This window comes from Nicotiana tabacum, chromosome 4 (genome assembly GCF_000715075.1).
Source record: "Nicotiana tabacum cultivar K326 chromosome 4, ASM71507v2, whole genome shotgun sequence".
Lineage (NCBI taxonomy): Eukaryota > Viridiplantae > Streptophyta > Magnoliopsida > Solanales > Solanaceae > Nicotiana > Nicotiana tabacum.
Window position 1 is genome coordinate 79,758,572 of NC_134083.1, and position 21,501 is coordinate 79,780,072.

The window sequence follows — 21,501 nt, forward strand, 5'->3', positions numbered from 1 at the left end:
AGATAATGGACTGACTTGCGGTACGATATGGTGTTGTAACCCATGTAAACTATGTATTATATATTGTGGGTCCAATGCATTACGAGATAAATTTACCTACTCTGTTCAATTTTTATTACGCATCCAAGTATTTTTGTTGAATTTTCTTTTGAATAAAATTTTAAATATTTTGATCGACTTTTACTATCGTACTGCCGTGTTGGTACTAAAATACTTGTGTACAGTTGATTTCAGGTATACTCACAATAACAACTGAAATAGAATTGACAAACAAACGTGTGCCATGTAACGATTTAAGAAAATCTGATTTTCAAATAAGAGCCTTATTTAAAATAGATTAATCAAAGTAGTACATTGATAAATGTTCGAAAATCATGTTGTATCAATGTACTAATCGTATGAAAGCGCAAGATAAAAAAAAATGACACTAATTGTATCCAAGGTTCTTTTCGGATATTCTTTTAAATATTCAATAATTTTAGATTTTATTGCGCTAAAATATAATTAAACTTATTTTCATTTAAATACATATTGCATTTATTTGGACGTTTTTCTATTATACATAGTTTATAATTATTGTGTACAATTCTTTTATTAAAAGGCGCACATATCTTAAAATTAGTTATTATAAAAGCACGAATATTTTATATTAAATATTGAACGACTAAAATATCTCCAAAATATTGACCAACTTTTTTGCTCTTTCAAAGTTAACTAATTCATTCAAACAACTGACTTGATATTGTGTAAATTTGGTAATATTAGGACTTTTGATATCAGCTAAAATTTGATTTCTATGAATATTCTTCCATTTTTATAGGAATCTAAATTTGAAAAGGATCGGATCTTTGCAAAAAGAATTGCAGGTATGAATTTTAGCCAAGCAATGAATATTTAATGCATAAATTCTTCTAAATTTTCTTTTATTTTCCTTTAGAGTAACTTCTATAGAGATTTATTTAATACTTTGGTTGGCCAATTAATTAATTTCATCTGACAAAGTATTATTTGCTAATATATTTTGTATATATGCATATTTGATGCTATGTGTATATGGTGATAAAACTATGTCGTGCATTCCATAAACTTTTTCTTAAGTGCTCCTTCGCTATGTTGCATCCTCTCCAGATGAAACATGGAATCTTAAGATTTATTTTGACTGAGTTAAATTTTAGTGTCTCATAAATGTCATAAGTTTAGATAAGTTCTAAAAATTATGCCAATTATTCGCACTTTATACATTATTTGTCTGAGATAAAATAAATAGTCTTTTTAGGCTAATCATTCAAATATGATATATAATTGATTATTACGGAAGAGAATTGATTAAGGGAGGATGTGGAGAGAAGAATTTAGTGAGATTTTCATGAGGTATGGAATATTTTGATATTTTTTTGCATACGAAATGATAGATCATACTGTCTCGCTTGAGAACTTGACTTACATAATACAATCACCTCCCTTTTTTGTTGGATCTTAGATCTTGGATTGGCTAAAGGTTTGGAGACCGAGACACCACATGTAATCCTTTTCGCTGATTTTTAGTTTAATGACATTTTATGTACTATTTGTTGTCGTTTTTTAATTATCAAATTATTTTTAGGTGTTTTTATCAAACTTTTTTAGAATTTATAAATATTATTTCTGGTAATGTTATGGCTAGGTGATTCATCTAATTGAGAAGTTCATGGTCGAAGCGAGTGATGCGTAGGTTAAACTTGTCACAATTTAAACTATAGAGTATCATAATTGAATTTGATAACAAGCTACAAGGTAATGAGTTTTATTTGGACAAGATGACATGTTTGCATATAACCTTCTTCTACTTCTCTTCCTCCTTCTTACTCAATATTTTTTTGAATTTTGAAAGTCAACTTTTCAGATATAGGTATGTAGCTCCCATGGTGTGAGTTCCATAAAACTAAAACAAAGAATCATTCAAAATATGCCTTAGATATGCGATTATATTTTCCCACTTTTAATATAGGATCTTCCATATGCCTTCTTCTTTATTTTAGGTTGTGGCTATCTGAATTATTAAAAACTTTTGGATCTTTGGAAGCCAGCAATTCAAGACATAATTTTAATAAGTTTTTATTTTATGCTTTTGCAGCTATATACATTTTTTTTTATTTTGCAAAGTGAAGTTTATCTAAATTAGTCTATCTACTTGAAAATTATATAACGGAACGCCTTGTAGTTCATAAGTTATCGATTTTTATTAAATTTTATATTTTCTTTATAGTATCATCCTTCAAGTAGAATCGAGACTAATCTTAATCTCAACATTATTTCTACTTATATTTTTGAAATATTCATAAATTTAATAATGTTAAAATTTCATCTCATTTTGTAGTACTTATATATCCCTAATATAAACAACGTAACATACTTTATAATGTCTGTCTTCCTCAAGATGAAGAAAGTAAAAACTTTTTTAGAAAGGATTGTATAAAAAAAAGCAACAAAAAAAATATTTATTGGAAAACAATTACGTAGGATTTTATTTGCTAGAGGAATTATGTTTGAAAGACAACAAATTTTAATTATTTAGCATAAAAGAACCATAAACGGAAAACGCATTTAATAATATAAATTTTAGTTTGTCTTTTCTTAAATATTTGGAGAACATTTAGTTTCATTAAAAATTAATATATTATTTAAGATCAATCTGCTATGTTGTCGGTGACTAATTAATTAATAATTATATAATTAATATATTAATCAAGATCAATCTGCTATGATTGTCGGTGACTAATTAATTAATTATATGAGAGTCTAAATAGTAGTAAGATGTTTAGATAAATAGCAAGGGTAACATTGTTGACAAATTCAGCGACCAAAAGCTTCTTTTCCTTCATATGACAAAACGACACAACACGAAGCAAGTTTTAGGATATACTATTAGACATAATATTTTGTTTTATTCTTTATGCAATAATTATTTATTTAATTTATTCAATTCAATAAAGTACTATTTTAAATAGATCATTTGTTATATGTGTATCCTTTTAGTTATGTAGTAGACAATTTAGTGTATAGAGTCTTAACTCATGCACAGAAGATTAAATTGTCGGTTCACATAATTAATAAACTATGTTCACAATCAAAGATATTATTGGACAAAATATCTTGATGATTATTGCACAAGATTATGGTATAATTTATCTTGATTATGGGAGTGGTTTTACTCCGACTTCTTGTGCTAGTATACTTAGTGTATATTGAACGAACTAAATAGAGAAAAGATATTTTTGTACTGAATATATATAAAATATTTTCTCTAATTTATTAAATGAGCTTATACTCCTAATCTTGATATAATTATTATAATCAATATAATTTGTTTAGTGTTTTGATTTATCAAAAGGTACGACTCTATTCAGAGTTAGTGTATGCCTGATTGGACAATAACGAATAACATTTGTGACATAATAATTAGTTGATAGAATCCATGACTTGGTTTTGAGTTTGACGATACCCCTTTATGTGAGCTTATAAGTTTTCATGTGAAAGCCCGGCCGGTGGATTTTGTATCCATCACATGAAATGGTTTAAGCGAAATTATAAAGGATTTAATTGGTTGATTAAATTAAATTTTCAGTGATTTAATTTAATTAACTGGTATTTGAGATCTTAACACGGGGAGTTAAAATAAGTGTTACTGAATTTTTAAAATTCATATTGAGAAGTTCAATTACAGTTTTTTAGTAGAATAAATTGTAATTAATTATAGTAAGAATTAATTTATGCTAATTTCGAATTAATGCTATAATTAGTAGCATCTTATTATTTTTGTGGTCCCTGCTATACCTAATAAAAACCTGAATTTAGCTTGGGTAAAAAGTGACTTGGAAGAAAAGTCATCCGGTAGAGTTAGAGTAGGATTCTACTTGTGCAAGTAGAATCCTACACGTTTTTGGAGTAGATTTTCGGCCAAAAACTAGTCTACTTAAGGAAGACTAATTTCACCCAATAACTCACTTTTTAGAGTTGTATTGTTCTTGCTCACTCAAAGAAAAATCGTCCAAAGTTTTACTAGGCATATAGCAGAAGACTGCAGCCCTGGATTCTAGCTGTGTGGAGGATTTTTGCAACGATTTCAAGAGGTTAGTGCTTCTAATCTAGCAATCATAGCATTGTCTAGTTTACATGTATTTGATGCCTGGATTGTATGCTTGCCTCCGATGCGCATGTTCTAGCAACTGGTATCAGACGTCGTCTTACATCTAACTAGATAATATAATACAGTATGAATAGAGTAATATTAAAACGTGTTGTTTAATGATACATGTTTGGTATGATTATTCTATGTCAAAAATGTGATTGTATTTATTAGTATTTTAATTCTGAAATTATGAATTAATATACATATGCATAAACAGTGGTGTTATATTTAATGACAATCTGTTTAAATACGTTTTTTGATGAATAGCAGTGTTGGTTTTAATAAAAACGTGACTGTTTTTCAGAGTACTATTAAATCTGTAATTATGGATTAATACATATATGCATAAACAGTGGATTAATACTATTAATATGTTTTAGTTGTGTTTTTTGTCCATAATCACAGTGATATATTAATAAAAACGTGTCTGTTTTGAATGCTTTTAGTTCTGAAATTATGGATTAATATACGAATTATGAACAGTAGCGTTTGGAACGGTGAAAGGCATTTCATAATTCTGTTTGAACACGTTTTTATTAAATAATAATAAAAATATTATTTTGAGTTCTGAAATCATATTTTAATATACATCAGTATATTATATTATTTGAACCAGTCAAAATAATTAAAACCCTTAAAAACGCCAAAAACAGAATTCTACGAATAGGTCATGAATTTGGAATTCTGAAATTCTGTCGAACTCCGATTGACCTCAAATTTGGTAGGTTCATCGGAAACGGCCCAGTGAGCAATACACATCAGCTTTGCTCATGATGTACGTCGTTTTTTGGGCATTCAGGGTCGTTTAGATGGATTTTTGGCCATTTTTCTATTTTCTGGAAATTATTTTATAAAAGAATTTTTTTATAAAAGAATTTTTTTTAAAAGAAACAATGATGGTAGGGTTCAATTCTCATGGTTTTCAATCATGTTTTACAGTAATATAATGAATTTATATATTGACATAGGTCTTCTTCCACATCGGATAAGTTTATTATAAATGATTACTGTAGTTTTGCCTCTAGTTATTTGATTACTTGTATTAACTCTCCAACTGAGTTACATGTTGATTCAATAAAACTAGAGTTTATAAAAGTGATATTTACCTATCTTAAATTAACAGTTTACTCTCCATCTGAGTTGGTCCTGTTTTAATTTATGGGGTAAATATCTTACATAACTCATATATTTTGCATGAATAGTTAAGTTTCCCTAATGAATCTAACTATTCAATGAGCATGGTTATATGTGTAATGTGATGTTTTTGAATTGAATTATTCTAAATACATAACTAATGACCTATTTAATGTGAATATCTCTTAGATTAACCATGTCTTCATTCAACCCACTTACCTCAATTTTGAACCAAAATAAGTTAGAAGGACCGAATTATGTTGACTGGAAAAGAAACCTTGATATTGTCCTAACTGCTGAAGGTTACAAATTTGTAATCACTGATGAGTACCCAGAAAAACCTGAAAATGCTACTGATGATTAGGTTAAGGCCTATGACAAATGGGTCAAGACTGATGAGATGGCGTGATGTTACATTCTTGCCTCTATGGCGAATATTTTGCAACATCATCATCAGTCTATGAGGTCTACTTACGACATGCTCGAAAGTCTCAAAGAGATGTTCGGTGAGCAAAATCGTACGGCTAAGAAGACTGCCATGAAAGCCCCTTTGAACACCAAGATGGCTGAAGGATCATCGGTCAGGGACCATGTTCTGATGATGATGAGTCTACTGAATGAACTGGAGGTCCTTGGAGCTGTGATTGATAAGGAATCTCAAGTTGAGATGGTCTTACAGACTCTGCCTGACAGTTTTCAATAATTTTGCTTGAACTATAACATGAATAAAATGGATTTGTCACTGCGAAATTATTGAATGAGCTGCAAGCGGCAGAATCTATTATCAAACAGCAAGCTCCAGTTGTGGCACTCAATGTTGAGAAAGCTTCAGTTTCTAAGTCGAAAGGCCATAAGAAAAAAGAAGAAGACTCAAAAGGTCTTGGCACCTGGAGGTGCGTCTGGTGAGAAAAAAACCCAAAGGAAAGTGCTATCATTGCAAGCAACCTGGGCATCACAAAAAGCAATGCCCTGCCTATCTGGCAAAGTTGAATAAGCAAGGTAATTCAAATTTACATGTCTTTGAAACTTGTTTAGCGGCTGTCTCTACCATATTTTGGTGTGTAGATTCAGGAGCCACTAATCATATATGCATTACTTTGCAGGGGCTTCAGGAAACGCGACGGCTAAGTGAGAATGAAATTTGCGTTTTTCAAGCCAATGGCGAGCCAGCACCAGCTTTAGCATTAGGAGATATTAGAGTTTCGTTTAGTAGTGATAGAGTTTTAGTTTTGAAAGATGTTCTCTATGTACCTTCTATTAGAGAGAATTTGATTTCGGTCTCGAAAATAATGGATGTTGGTTATAATATTTATTTTGCTAATAACTCTGTTGTTATTAAGTTTTATAAACGTTTTATCTACACTGCTGCTAGAGTACATGACATTTTCATTCTTGATATATCTCCTCCTCATGTTCTACAACAACCAAAATAATTAAACAACATTAATCTGCCACATAAAAGAAAATGTATTTCTGAATTGAGCCAAACTTATTTATGGCACTTACGTCTAGGTCATATAAATCTAAATAGGATTTCGAGATTGGTCTCTGATGGACCTTTGAGTTCATTGAAAGTGGAGACACTGCCAACATGCGAATCTTGTTTAGAAGGTAAAATGACCAAGAGACATTTTCCCTCAAAAGGAAATAGAGCCAGCAATAAGTTAGAATTAATTCACTCTGATTTGTGTGGCCCTATAAATATACAAGCAAGAGGTGGTTTTGAGTATTTTGTGACTTTCACAGATGATTACTCAAAATATAAATACATTTATCTGTTGCGCTGTAAGTCTGAATGCTTTGAGAAATTCAAGGAATTTAAGACGGAAACGGGGAAACGACATGATAAATATATCAAAACATTGCGATCTGATCGTGGTGGTGAATACCTTTCTGCGGAATTCATTAAATACTTATCAGATTCTGGAATTACATCTCAATTATCTGCTCTAGGAACACCACAATAAAATGGTGTGGTAGAAAGAAGAAATAGGACCCTTATGGAGATGGTTAGATCAATGTTAAGTTATTTTGATTTGCCTTCTTCCTTTTGGGGATATGCTTTAGAAACAACAAATTACATTCTAAATTTGGTTCCTTCAAAGTCAGTACCTTCAACTCCAGTAGAATTGTGGACTGGGCGCAAGCCAAGTTTACGGCACATTTGGGTTTGGGGTTGTCCAGCACATGTGTTGAAAGGGAAAGCGGATAAATTGGAATCGAGGACAGAAGTATGCATTTTTATTGGATATCCAAAAGGAACTAAAGGCAGTTTATTTTATTGTCCCAAAGAAAAGAAAGTAATTGTTACGACAAATGCTAGATTTTTAGAAGAGGACTATTTAATGAACCATATTCCTAGAAGTAAACTAGTTTTACAAGAATTAAGTAATAGAGTAACTAATGACTCATCTATGGAACGTATCCCGGAAGCCAATATTGACATACCACTGCATTATCTGTAACGACCCGGTCAGTCGTTCCGAGAGTTATAGCCCTGTTTCCCCATTTCTGCTTCTTTATGTGTTGTTCAGTTGTGTTGAGTTGCATCGAGTTGGTAGGTTTGGGTCCGGAGTAGTTTTGGAGTGAAATGAGACACTTAGTCCCTTAGTTAGAAAGCTAAGTTAGAAAAGTCAACCGGAAGTTGACTTATGAATAAACGAACTCATTGGATAATTTTAGACTTATGAGTGCATCCGGAATGTGATTTAGTGGTCCGTGGTAGAATTAGGCTTGAATTGGCGAAAGTTGAAAGTTTAGAAGTTCTTAGGCTTGAATCTGAGGTTGATTTGGTGTTTTGGTGTTGTTTTGGGTGTTCCGAAGGTTCGACTAAGTTCGGGTAGTGATATATGACTTGTTGGAATTATTTGTTGAGGTTCCGAGGGACTCGAGTGAGTTTCGGATAAGTTTGGGTTGTATTGCGCTCGTTTTTCTTATGTTTCGACGTCGTTTCTTCCAGCATAAATGGTACCACATTAAGCAAATGAGCTATGATTTCTGTTTTGATAGAAGCATTAGATCCGTATCGTAATTATGGAGCCATAGCAAAAAGAATCGTCGAATTTGGACATCGTATGAGAAATTTATGGTCATTTTACTAAATATTGGGTTGCCAGATTTTTCAGATTAATTACGAAATTGCCACTGAGTTCGTATTTTAAAATCTGCACTATTTGCAAATATTAAAACCTACATATCTTCTTCATTATAAGGGCAAATTGAGTGATTCAAAAGCCTAACTTGACTATAATTTCACAAGGAATCTATTGGAGGCATAAAAATTAAGTTTCGGGATCATTTGCTATGAGAAACGAGGCAGAATAACTGGCAGACAAATATATAAAACGAGAGTTTGTTCATTCGGTCATATTTTGAGTTGGGGAGCTCAGATTTGGGCGATTTTGGGAGCGATTTTCACCATAAGGATTGGGTAAGTGTTCTCTACTCAGTTTTGGTTATATTTCATGAATCCATCTTCGTTTTTGGGATTTGATTGATGATTTCAAAGTGAAATTGAGGGAGTTAGGGTTTGAGTTTTGAAGAGTTTATGTGAGGATTTGAGGAACCAAACGGAGTTCGATTTTAATGAATTTTATATGGTTAGACTCGGGAGAGGACGAGATTTATTATTCTGCCATTTTTTTTTACTGGTTTCGAGATATGGGGCCGGGTTTTGGCCGATTTCGGATTTTTGGCCTATTTATGTAGTTTTTATTGTGGAATTCAATTCTTTAGCCTATGTTGATAGTAGTATTCTAATTTTTGGTTAGATTCGGAGCTTTTGGAGACTTAGTCCAGAGGCGAGGGTATCCCGGAGTAGGATTTTACGCTGTTAAGGTAAGTAACAGTTTTAACTCTCGCTTTGAGGGTATAAACCCGGAGAATTTGATATCGTGTGACTGTTTGGAGGTGATACCCATGCTAGGTGACGGGCGTGCGGGTGTATACCTCGAGGGATTGAGACTTGGTCCGTCCCGTGAGGCCTCATGGCCACCATCTGTGTTTACGTAGTTAGTTGTTATTGAACTTGTCTGCCTTCATGTTAGAGATCATGCTTAGGCTTTATTCATGCTCACATTATTTTTACTCAGTCATAGAAATTATTGTACATACTTACCTCAGTCTCTATTATTTCCTAATATGCTATGATACTTGATGTGGGATGTGTTCTCTTATTTGTTGATGATGGTGAGGCTAGTGAGGTACATGATTGAGTGAGGCCGAGGGCCTAGTTGTGAGGATATTAATACCATAGCGTGTGAGTTGTCCGCGTAGCACGTGATTTGACCGTGCCAGTCCAGGTATTGATACCATAGCGCGTGAGTTGCCCGCGTAGCACGTGAGTTGACCGTGCGGATCCAGGTATTGATATGATGGCACGTGAGTTGTCCGTTCTTAGCGCTTGGGCTTTGGGAGCCCCTCCGGAGTCTGTACACACCCCCAGTGAGCACAGAGTGTTGAGTGTTTTGAGTGTTAAGTACTGAGTGCGAGTGATGAGTGATGGAGTGACACTACTGTGAGGTTGTATTTATTTGTGTTGTTGCTGCATTTATCTGTTAAACTTCTTTGTGGCATTTACTGAGTTATGAAATTTACCTGTTTATTTCTGTTTATTTTTAAATTGTGAAAATAAATAATTGGACTGTTTTACTTAGCTCGTCACTACTGCTCAGTTCCTTAGTTATTTCTGTTACTACTGAGTCGATTGTAGTCATACTACACCCTGCACTTTATGTGCAGATCCAGGTGAGTTAGGGCGTCGATCGTTGAGTTCAGGTCGTCTATCTTTGGAGACTGCAAGGTAGTTGTTAGCGTCCGCAGGACCTTTTTACTCCTCTTGTCATTTCTTCTTTTGGACAGTTAGACAGCTTATATATCTTAGTTTATAGTTTTAGATGCTCATGACTTAGTGACACCCCGATGTTTAGGGCTTATTTTGTATTTTTCTATATTATATTTAGAGTTGATTTAGTTTATGAAAAATTTAAATATTGAAATGTTTTATTAAATTCTTATAATCAGTTTAGTAGTAATATTTTGGGAAGTAGGCTTGTCTTGTAACACGATAGGCGCCCTCACGACCATGGTTAGATTTTTGGTCGTGACATTATCATAGTGAGAGAAATGCCAATAGGCAGCAGAATGCACAAGAGCAATTGCCTGACATCTCACTACCCCAAAGTAGTGGAAGTAATGTTGAGCAACCTCAGATTGTTGAGCAACCTGAAATTGTTCTGCAGCCTGCACTCGAGGAAGAAGTTAATGATATCCCAACACCGCAAGGTATGGAGGATAACATTGACGCTTTAGTTCCGGAAAATGATGTTGTAATTCAACAACAAAATACTGCACCTGTAGTGACTAGTCATAGTGGGAGAATTATAAGAAAACCTCTCCGTTTTGCACTCTTGGGAGAATCTTATGATAGAATCCCTAAAGAGCCCAACACGAAACCTACTAATTACGACGAAGCACTACATGATACAGATGCTGATAAATGGGTTGCTGCTATGAAATCTGAAATGGAGTCCATGTACTCCAATCAAGTCTGGGATCTTGTAGAACCACCTACTGGAGTCAAACCCATTGATTGTAGATAGATCTATAAGAAAAAGAGATGAGTGGATGGAAAAGTGCAAACTTTTAAAGTTAGGCTTGTTGCAAAAGGGTTTATTCAAAAAGAAGGGATCGATTATGAGGAAACCTTTTCGCCAGTAGCCATGCTTAAATCCATTAGGATTCTCTTATCCATTGCTGCTCATTACGATTTTGAGATTTGGCAAATGTATGTCAAAACGGCTTTTCTAAATTGAAATCTTGATGAGTGCATCTATATGGCACAACCAGTTGGTTTCATAAAAAGTGGCAATGAGCACATGTTGTGTAAATTAAAGAAATCTATTTATGGATTGAAACAAGCTTCTAGAGCATGGAACACTTGTTTTGACGCATCGATTAAAACCTTCAGTTTTGATCAATGTGAAAATGAGTCTTGTGTCTATAAGAAGTGTGATGGATATAAAGTTACATTTTTGATTTTGTACGTAGATGATATTTTGCTCATAGGAAATAATGTGAACATGTTGAATTCAGTAAAAGAATGGTTGTCCTCACGTTTCGATATGAAAAACTTGGGGCAGGCGGCACATATACTTGGGATCAAGCTTATGCGAGATTGCAAGGGAAGGATATTAGGCTTATCCCAAACACTTTATATTGATACTATTCTCACCATGTTTAGCATGCAAGATTCCAAAAAAGGCTTTCTCCCTTTTAGACATGGAATCTCTCTGTCAAAAGATCAGTCCCCAAAAACGACTGATGAGATAGAAAATATGAAGGTGATCCATTATGCTTCTGCTGTAGGGAGTCTCATGTATGCTATGCTATGTACCAGACCTGATATCTGCTTTGTTGTTGACATGGTTAGTATATTTCAGTCTAACCGTGGACGAGAACACTAGACTATCGTTAAGCATATAATCAAGTACTTGAAAAGGAATAGGGATTATATGTTGGTGTATCACTCAGGTGATCTTGCACCCATTGACTATACTTATTCAGATTTCCAGTCAGATAAAGATTCTAGAAAATCTACCTCAGGATATATTTTTACCTTAGGAGGTGGAGCCATAAGTTGGAGGAGCATCAAGCAATCATGTGTTGCTGATTCCACCATGGAAGCTGAATATGTGGCTACATCTGAGGCAGCTAAAGAGGTTGTTTGGCTCATGAACTTTCTAAAAGAGCTTAATGTAGTTGCAAACTCGAAGGAACCAAGAAGTCATAAAAGGAGTAAGCATATTGAGCGTAAATATCACTTAATTCGGGACATAACTCAAATAGGTGATGCAAGAGTGTTGAAGATTGCGTCAGAGGATAATTTGGAAGACCCGTTTACAAAGAGCTTGACACAGAAGATTTTTGACAAGCATGTCGAAGGAATGGGTATTAGAGTAGTAGACGCATGGTTATGAGTCTAAATGGGAGATTGTTGGGATATACTATTAATCATGCGGTTTAGACATAGTATTTTGTTTTATTCTTTATGGAACAATTATTTATTTAATTTATTCAATTCAATAAAGTACTATTTTAAATAGATCATTTGTTACATGTGTGTCCTTTTAGTTATGTAGTAGACAATTTAGTGTATGGAGTCTTAACTCATGCACAGAAGATTAAATTGCTGGTTATCATAATTAATAAACTATGTTCACAATCAAAGATATTGTTGGACAAAATATCTTGATGATTGTTGCACAAGATTATGGTATAATTTATCTTGATTATGGGAGTGGTTTTACTCCGACTTCTTGTGCTAGTATACTTGGTGTATATTGAACGAACCAAATAGAGAAAAGATATTTTTGTACTGAATATATATATAAAATATTTTCTCTAATTCATTAAATGAGCTTATACTCCTAATCTTGATATAATTATTATGATCAATGTAATTTGTTTAGTGTTTTGATTTATCAAAAGGTACGACTCTATTCAGAGTTAGTGTATGCCTAATAGATTGGACAATAACGAATAATATTTGTGAAATAATAATTAGTTGATAGAATCCATGACTTGGTTTTGAGTTTGACGATACCCCTTTATGTGAGCTTATAAGTTTTCATGTGAAAGCCCGGCCGGTGGATTTTGTATCCGTCACATGAAATGGTTTAAGCGAAATTATAAAGGATTTAATTAGTTGATTAAATTAAATTTTCAGTGATTTAATTTAATTAACTGGTATTTGAGATCTTAATACGGGAAGTTAAAATAAGTGTTACTGGATTTTTGAAATTCATATTGAGGAGTTCAATTGCAGTTTTTTAGTAGAATAAACTGCAATTAATTATAGTAAGAATTAATTCATGCTAATTTTGAATTAATGCTATAATTAGTAGCCTCTTATTATTTCTGTGGTCCCTGCTATACCTAGTAAAAATCTGGACTTAACTTGAGTAAAAAGTGACTTGGAAGAAAAGTCATCCGGTAGAGTTAGAGTAGGATTCTACTTGTGCAAGTAAAATTCTATACGTTTTTGGAGTAGATTTTCGGCCAAAAACTAGTCTACTTAAGGAAGACTAATTTCACCCAATAACTCACTTTTTAGAGTTGTATTGTTCTTGCCCACTCAAAGCAAAATCGTCCAAGGTTTTACTAGGCATATAGCAGAAGACTGCAACCCTGGATTCTAGCTGTTGGAGGATTTGTGCAACGATTTCAAGAGGTTAGTGCTTCTAATCTAGCAATTATAGTATTGTCTAGTTTACATATATTTGATGCCTGGATTGTATCTTTGCTTTCGCTGTGCGTGTTCTAACACTTACAGCTCAATCTGTCAAGTCTCTTATATACGCACGGAAGTCTTCCTTATCTTTTTGTATAAGCAACTAAAAAAAGTAATTATGATAAAAAATGAATTAACTAACAAAAAATGGTATCTTTAATATCATAAGTTGGATGAAGTCAACGCTTTACTGTAACAAGTATATTCACATATCTCGCGTTGACTATTAGATATGTTATTGTTATACACTTTTTATATTTACTCTCTTGTGTAATTTTTTTGTTTTCATGTTTTTATATTCTTAGTGCTAGAAAATTACGTGCGAGAAGCACGAAGGTCATTAGCGAAATATCGTTCGTCTTTTTTATTCTTTAAAATGAGAGTTCATACTGAACAAAATTGTCATGTAGGTTGTTCCCCTTTGTATTTGGTCTCTCACCACTTCCAACTCATTCTTCAACGCCAAATTCCTCTCGTTGTTGTCCATTCTTGCTCTCTCTCTCTCTCTCTCTCTCTCTCTCTCTCTCTCTCTCTCTCTATATATATATATATATATATATATATATATATATATATATATATATATATATATATATATATACAAAGTTAAATAACATTAATGATAAATCAAACACTAGAAATGGAAAACAAGAGAATTTGTCGCATCTCAAATACGTTAACAATTTCTTTACTTTTCCTTTGTCAAAGCATGTTGATTTTGTGCATGAACTACTATGAAACTCTTTGTATAAACAAAAAATAAAGAACAAACTAGAGCAATACTAAAGTGAAAGGAAATTAACTTACATTATGTGAAAAGAGAGCACTTAATTCCTTGCATGCATATACTCTATTCTATTGTTTATATAGATGCCAGTGCTTCAATTCTTTCCTTCTTTTTTCTTTTCTGTTTTAATCGTACCAATTGAAAATATTACAAAAATTGAAAATTACCATATTTTAGACAAGGAAAATATATACGGATAAAAAAGCAGCAAGCTAGAAAGACACTTGGAAATATAATTTAGGAAAAGTTAAGTGTAAGGAATTAGAGCAAAAAAAAAAAAGGAAAGGTTGTCATGAGATAAGGAAATAATGATATATGATAAGAGAGGGAAATAAATTATCATATGACACTTATTTTTTCGTTTCTAGTAATTTTTTTGTAATGATCCGACAAGTTATTTTACTTTTTAGATCTTCGTTCCCCTATTTAAGAATCCATGTATGTGTTTTTACTATTTTATGACTTGCGGGGATTGTTGATTTGGTTTTGGAAGGGTTCGGGTTAAAACCGGAACACTTAGTTTCATAATAGTGGTCTAAGGTGGCCAAATTTGACTCGAGTCAACATTTTGAGTAAATGACCTCGGAACCGAGATTTGATGATTCCAATAATTTCGTATGATGATTTTAGACTTGGACGTGTATTCGGATCTAGTTTCAGGTGATCCGGAAGCGTTTTGACGCTTAATGTTGAAAGTTGGCGCCTTGAAGGTTTAGAGTTTCTTAGATTTGGGTTGAAATAGACTTTGGTAATATCGATATCCGTTTGAGATTCTGAACCTCGGAATAGATTCGTATGGTGATTTCTGACTACGTAAAATTTGATGTCATTCCGAGTTGTCTAAGTATGATCTGTCGCATTCGTCGCTAGTTAAATAAGTTTAAAGTTCATAAGTTGATTAATTGGGTTTTAGGATGCGATTCTTAGTTTCGATGTTGTTTTATGTGTTTCAAGGTTTTGAGCTGGTCCATATTATATTTATGAACTTATTAGTGCATATGGATGGGGTCCCGGGTGGCTCGGATGCATTTTGGACCACCTAGAGCTAAGTCCAAATTTTGCAGAAATTGTTGTTCTAGTTTCCTTTTTCGCGAACACGTTAGGCCCCCCTGGGCAATATTGCTCTTCGCTTTCGCAATGACCGTTCCGCGTTTGCAAATAAGGGACTGGGTCTGGGATCAGAAGGCCTTTGCCCTTCGTTTTCCTGAAGTGTCGATCGCGTTCCCATAATTATGGCTAGGCTAGCCTTAGCAATCACAAGGCTCTGATCGCGTTCGCAAAGAAGGCCTTTGGGGCGAGGAGCAGTTTTGACTTCGCAGTCGCAAAAAAGGATCCACTAGGCAGAAACTTTTAAAAATCAAGATTTAGCTTATTTCCTTCATTTCTCTCATATTCTTGGTTGATTCTAGAACTCCTTGGAAAGGAATTTTCACCTAGCAATTGAAGATAAGTAATTTCTACAAGAGTAAATTTCCACATAGAAATTGTGAAAATTATGGATTTTTAGTTGAAATACCTCAATTTTGATAAAAATGAGATTAGACCACGAAAATGATTATAGATTTGAGTAGAAATTATATAAGTGTTCGTAAGGTTATGAATAACATTTATCTACAAAAAATTTTGAGATCCGGGTAACTTTTAGGAATTTTCCAAATTTGATTAGATAATTACTCTAATAATTAAATTGTGAACTTTTGAGCGCACATTGATTAGTTCGTTCGACCTTTGACTAGTTTCGGATTGCTCAGCATCAATTTGAGGTTATCAGTGTGAAACGACAATGTCACCAAAGTGATAAGAGTCCGTACGTAGTTAAAAATAATTTTATGTCTGGGTAGACTCAGGAATTTATTATACAATACTTACAGTACTTGAACTCAACTTGTTAGTTTAATTGCTTGTATTAATAAGTAAAACTGGATAGAGATTATATTAGACCGAGCTTCGTTACTTAGAGATTTGGCAGAATGTTTAATTATTGATGGAAAATTTATGTTCCTTTATGGGCTTACCTTGGGGTTGTAAAAATGTATTTTGTAGTTCGAAAAGCTTTCCTATTCATGTGGATCGGACCGAACGCCTCGACAATATTTATATATAATGAGATGCATTCATGGATCGGGTCGTACATCCTCGGTAGTGTATGCACATGATTGTTATGGATTGGGCCGTACGACCTCAGCATAACTCGTGCGTATTGTCGCTAGGTGTTCGATTATACTCTATATACCCTTCATGACTTGAAAAATTATAATTACTTGTTGGTTGAAATTGGCATATAATATTTATGAGTTATAATTTATATTTTGTTAAGGAATAACCTTTTGTTAATGTATTGACGTTATAATTCTTATACATTATTCATTTACCTCTAGCACTATTGCAATTAGCAATATAAAGACTACGAAAATGATTATGGATTTTTATTTTTCAACTTAAATTAATGCTAGTATAATCTTAACACTAGTTTGTTTGATGTGAGTTCTCTCTTAATTTTGTTTCTAACAAAAGAAACTTTATTCTAGAATTTTCAAGATTAAATCATACACAATAATAAATTACCATACTGGACATAGTAATGTACTCTTATTCTAGAAACCCTAAATTCACCTCTTAAAAGGTATATGACAAAACAATTACTTTAGTCTATAAATTCAAAATCCAGATATCACAATGGATGATAACATATGCTACGCTAAGGCAAAAGCTTTCCAAGAAAAAAAAATCTAAAAGTGAAGTAATTGAACCTTCAAAACAGCATCATCAGAACAAAAATCAATTTCACCCACAACCATAATTGGTTGTGTCCAAAGGTGTCCTAAGATTGATCTGTGTCATCATTTGATTTTTGATGACTTTACACAATTTAAATCATCGCAAATATACATCTACTTATAAAACAGTTAAAATATGTGCCACATAAAATAAAAACAGTAAAACTACAATTAGTAAGCAGTATGTGATTCAGTTGCAATATGAGTATCATCACTTGAATAAACATCAGTCCAAGTGTTGGAATAAAAATTATTGCTTCATCACCATCATCAACAACAAAAAATAATTTAATAAAAATGTCCCCAAATTTCAAAAATTCAATTGAAAAATAAATTATTTGTAATAAAAAGGCTTGTCGAAAATAAAAATAAAAATAAAAAGATCACTCAGTTCAGCGGGGTATTCGACACGCAAGCTAACTCCAAAATAGAGAAAACCTGCAATCCGGTCTGTTGAGCTTGAATATTATGGAGTCGTCATCGTGACCTTTCTTTCAAACAAATTAGAGGTAAAAAGAGTAAATTTAGAAAAAACAAGGGTACAAATGGAAAAATAAAGAAATCTGAGGGAGAAATTGCTCAGTGGTGGCTAGTTTTTATTGGTTCGATTCTGCCTGCAATTTTCCTCAACTTTAATCAGAAGAGGGAGCTTGGAATCCTCATAGCAAATCTATCCTCCTCAAAAAAAAATATTTCTTTATAAAAGAAAATCCAATATAGATAATAAAAAAAAAGGATATGAAAATAAAATACTAAAAAATACAAAAGATATAAGAAGAGATCGCTCAGGGAAAAAGGAGATCGACATGCAAAGGCATAAGCCCCTGACAATCCGGTCTGTTGAGCTTGATCTTTTACTGAGTCCTCACTGCGACTATTCCTTCTACATCAAAGGGTAAAAAAACAATTAATGCATGAGAATGATAAACAGAAATTAATGGAAATTGCAGAGTTTTATTTCTGCGAGTATAAAGTGAGAGGAGAGGAGTTTGTTGCTGTGGTGTGGTAGGCGGTGAGTGTTAATTTATAGAGGTTCTGCTAGGGTTTTTTGGTTAAGATAGCTGAATCTCTGCGGCTACCCTGTAATGAAATGACAGATTCATCCCTGGGTAGTATTGAAATATTACGGAAAATTCACTAGAAAATCCTAGTATTATTATTTTTCTCTGGGCTGAACTTGTGAGTCCAATGACCTTTTATGAGCCATGAATTTGAACTCTTTCCTGGTGAGCCCGCGAGTTATGGGCTACAAATTTGAACTCCTTCCTATTCCACTAAAAGTTTTACGGGGCAAGGGCACATATAGCCATTTTCTGGGATGCTATTTAGAAATTAGTCAATATTTATTTTGTGCTGAAATTTTAAAATAAAAATCTTAACTTCAGGACAATTCATGATATTTTTGTCCAGAAATTCAGGACGCACTGACTAATTCCCAAATAGCAACCCTTTAGACTGGCTACATGGTGTCATTTCTACAAGTTTTACGGACCAATCATTTTTAGGGAATCTTACGGGATTGTATCAAAAAAAGTCATTAATTATCAACAACTAGTCATTTTAGTCATACTACCAAAAATAGCCCAAAAATTTACCAATAATATGCTACATTTTAACAAATATAGGCAAAAAAAAAATTCAATAGTATTATTGTGATTCGTTGAAAACACATAGATGAAACAATATGTAAAATTTGACAAAGTTTGAAGGTGCGTTCGGCCTCATCTGTTTGCACTTAATGGAGGTATAAATCTTAATCATTCATATCTCAGATATTAAGTGCGTTTGTTTTTTAAATCTGAATCTTAATTATTCAATTCTTAATCACTACGTGTGTTTGCTTTTTTAATTTTTCAGCCACTTAATGGGTCTGAATAAGTCTTATTGATTAAAATTTATAACAGATATTTAATTTTATTAAGATGTTATTATCCATATTCACTACTAATCGCCGACACCGCCCACCATTACCAACTACCACCATGCACTACACTCAACCATTATCATCAACTACCACCAAACTCAAACACCACCATCGATCACTGCCATAATCAACCATAACTGCCATTGCATTATCGACTACCATCAGCTCCAACCCCACCATTATGGACTACCACCACCCACCATCCTCCATCATTATCAACTAATGACACCACCGCCATACTCAATCACAACCAACCAACCAACCAAACACCTTGACTATCACCATCACCACCCCACCACTATCATCAACCATAATCGTTATTGTCCACCATTATAAATTACCACCACTACTTTCCTCAACCATAGCTACCACTACTAATCACGGCTAGCTACTACCTAGAACTGCCCCCATCAATCAAAACCGCCACCAACCACCACTTAGTCAGTATCCATAAGCGACATTATTAGCCATCACTACCACCAACTACCATAATTATTTATTTTAATATTCATAAAATATTAAATTAATTAGTATTTTATTTAAATTTTCTATTTATTAATTTTTAAATAGAAATAAATTATATACGTTCAGATGTTGAAAAATAAACAATCTTAATCATTTAGTATTTAGATATTAATACACATCTTAATATTTAAGATGTGTATTCAGATTCAGACGTTTTAATCTTAATACTCATCTTAATATCCAGATGTGCATTTAAGATTCAGATATTTTAATCTTTAAAAAACAAATGAGTCGTAGACTAGTTTGGAGTCAAAATTCATTGCCGGTGATAAACAATATTAATAATTATGCAAAAGGAATTTTTTTCAATAAATATTGTTGGAATTCGTTGAAAACTTATATACGAGGCAATATATAAAATTTGAGTAAGATTGGAGGTGATTTTGACTAGTTTGGTATCAAAATTCGTAGTTAAAATCGAGTTTAAAATATTTCCTGCTACACTTGTATCACACACGTATCTCACACATAAGAATACATGGATATATATGCGATACACATTTAATACACATATGATACATATGTGATACACAAATGATACATAGTGTGATACACATATGATCTTCTTGAATTTAGCTAAAATTTCAACTAAAACCACCTAAAATCTCCACCAAATCGTCCCAAAATTGAGATTCACACTCTTTGAGCTATACCTAATCTATTCCAACAACACTCCTCGAAACAAATTCTAATTTTGAAAATCTAAATTTTTGAATTCAAGCTTAAGCAAGCTTCAAAAGGTCGTGGGTTCGACTCCCACTGTGGTCGAATCATTAAGTTTTTCCAAACCATGGTGTGTGATAATGTTGGGTATGTTGTTGCTGTAAGCTTAAGCAAGCTTCAATAGTTGTCCATGGCATGTTCAGTTTAATCATTCGACCCAATCCAATAAATTAATATTTAATAGTAATTTTTAAATCGAGTTAAGATACTCGATTCTCTGAATTTCAACTTAAAGGAATTAGAATATTGCAATATTTACCGAAGTCTCAAAAAGTTTGAAATATCTTTGTGCTTAAGCAAAATAGACGTGTTACAAAATGACATTTGAGCTATTTGCGGTAGATATTTTATTTTGGGCTAGTTTTGGTTGAAATTGTTTATGGATTGACAGTTGGACACTATAATTTGACGAGCACAAAACCAATGTATAAAACTTAGGCTCGCTAGTCAAGAAAAGTATAGTAATTTAAGCGTCTCCACATGGATTGGTTTAAATAATATTCAAATAGATTTTTAGCTTAACACTATTCAGGAAAATAAACCTTTGATTTAGAATTATTAATGAACAAAGAGTAAAACTAAGATTACCAATTACGAATGATAATTGGAAATTAGGTAGCTAGGTAGCAACCATCGAATATCAATGAGAGAAATAAGGGCTCTGACAAGATATGTGCTAAACTATTATCCGGGGTATAACTCTGTTCTAAGTTCACTCTTAAGTTATTGATTCTTTAGATTTCAATAGATGATTAGATTATCTTTAGGATTCAGATTCTTCTTTCGAATGAATGAGAGTTCTGTTGAACAACCTAATGACAAGTGCTATGAACATATGCAAAAACACGTTGAATGATTGGTCTTATGAAGAACGTCTCTCGACTATTCCTCGATATTGGCTTAATTAATAACTCTATAAGCTCTTTCGATTACCTATGAGAGTCGTGAAATTTCTCCATACAAGATAACACAGTAAAATCACAACGCACTTCTCTTTCGATTAAAGTGAAATCACAAATAACTTTGTAATTCAATTCAAACTCTTTCAATGAATTCAAGCAACTAACAAAAATCAAACCCTCAAATAATAGTCAAGTCACAACATCCGTCAATAACCCTAAGAATGACTATTTCATAGTGGAAAAATTGTTCATCACAAGAGTATTAAGAGGA

General features: G+C 32.9%; 3 non-coding genes across 3 annotated transcripts; all 3 read right to left on the reverse strand.

Annotated features, from left to right (window-relative positions):
- Positions 1 to 17,340: 17,340 nt before the first annotated feature.
- On the reverse strand, positions 17,341 to 17,427 carry LOC142180511 (small nucleolar RNA snoR31). The gene has a single exon (XR_012709132.1). It is a non-coding gene; the product is annotated as a small nucleolar RNA snoR31 (small nucleolar RNA).
- A 110-nt stretch (positions 17,428 to 17,537) lies between these two features.
- LOC142180502 (small nucleolar RNA Z107/R87) lies at positions 17,538 to 17,644 on the reverse strand. Its single transcript, XR_012709125.1, has one exon. It is a non-coding gene; the product is annotated as a small nucleolar RNA Z107/R87 (small nucleolar RNA).
- Positions 17,645 to 17,731: 87 nt separating this feature from the next.
- On the reverse strand, positions 17,732 to 17,829 carry LOC142180533 (small nucleolar RNA R30/Z108). The gene has a single exon (XR_012709151.1). It is a non-coding gene; the product is annotated as a small nucleolar RNA R30/Z108 (small nucleolar RNA).
- Positions 17,830 to 21,501: the final 3,672 nt, after the last annotated feature.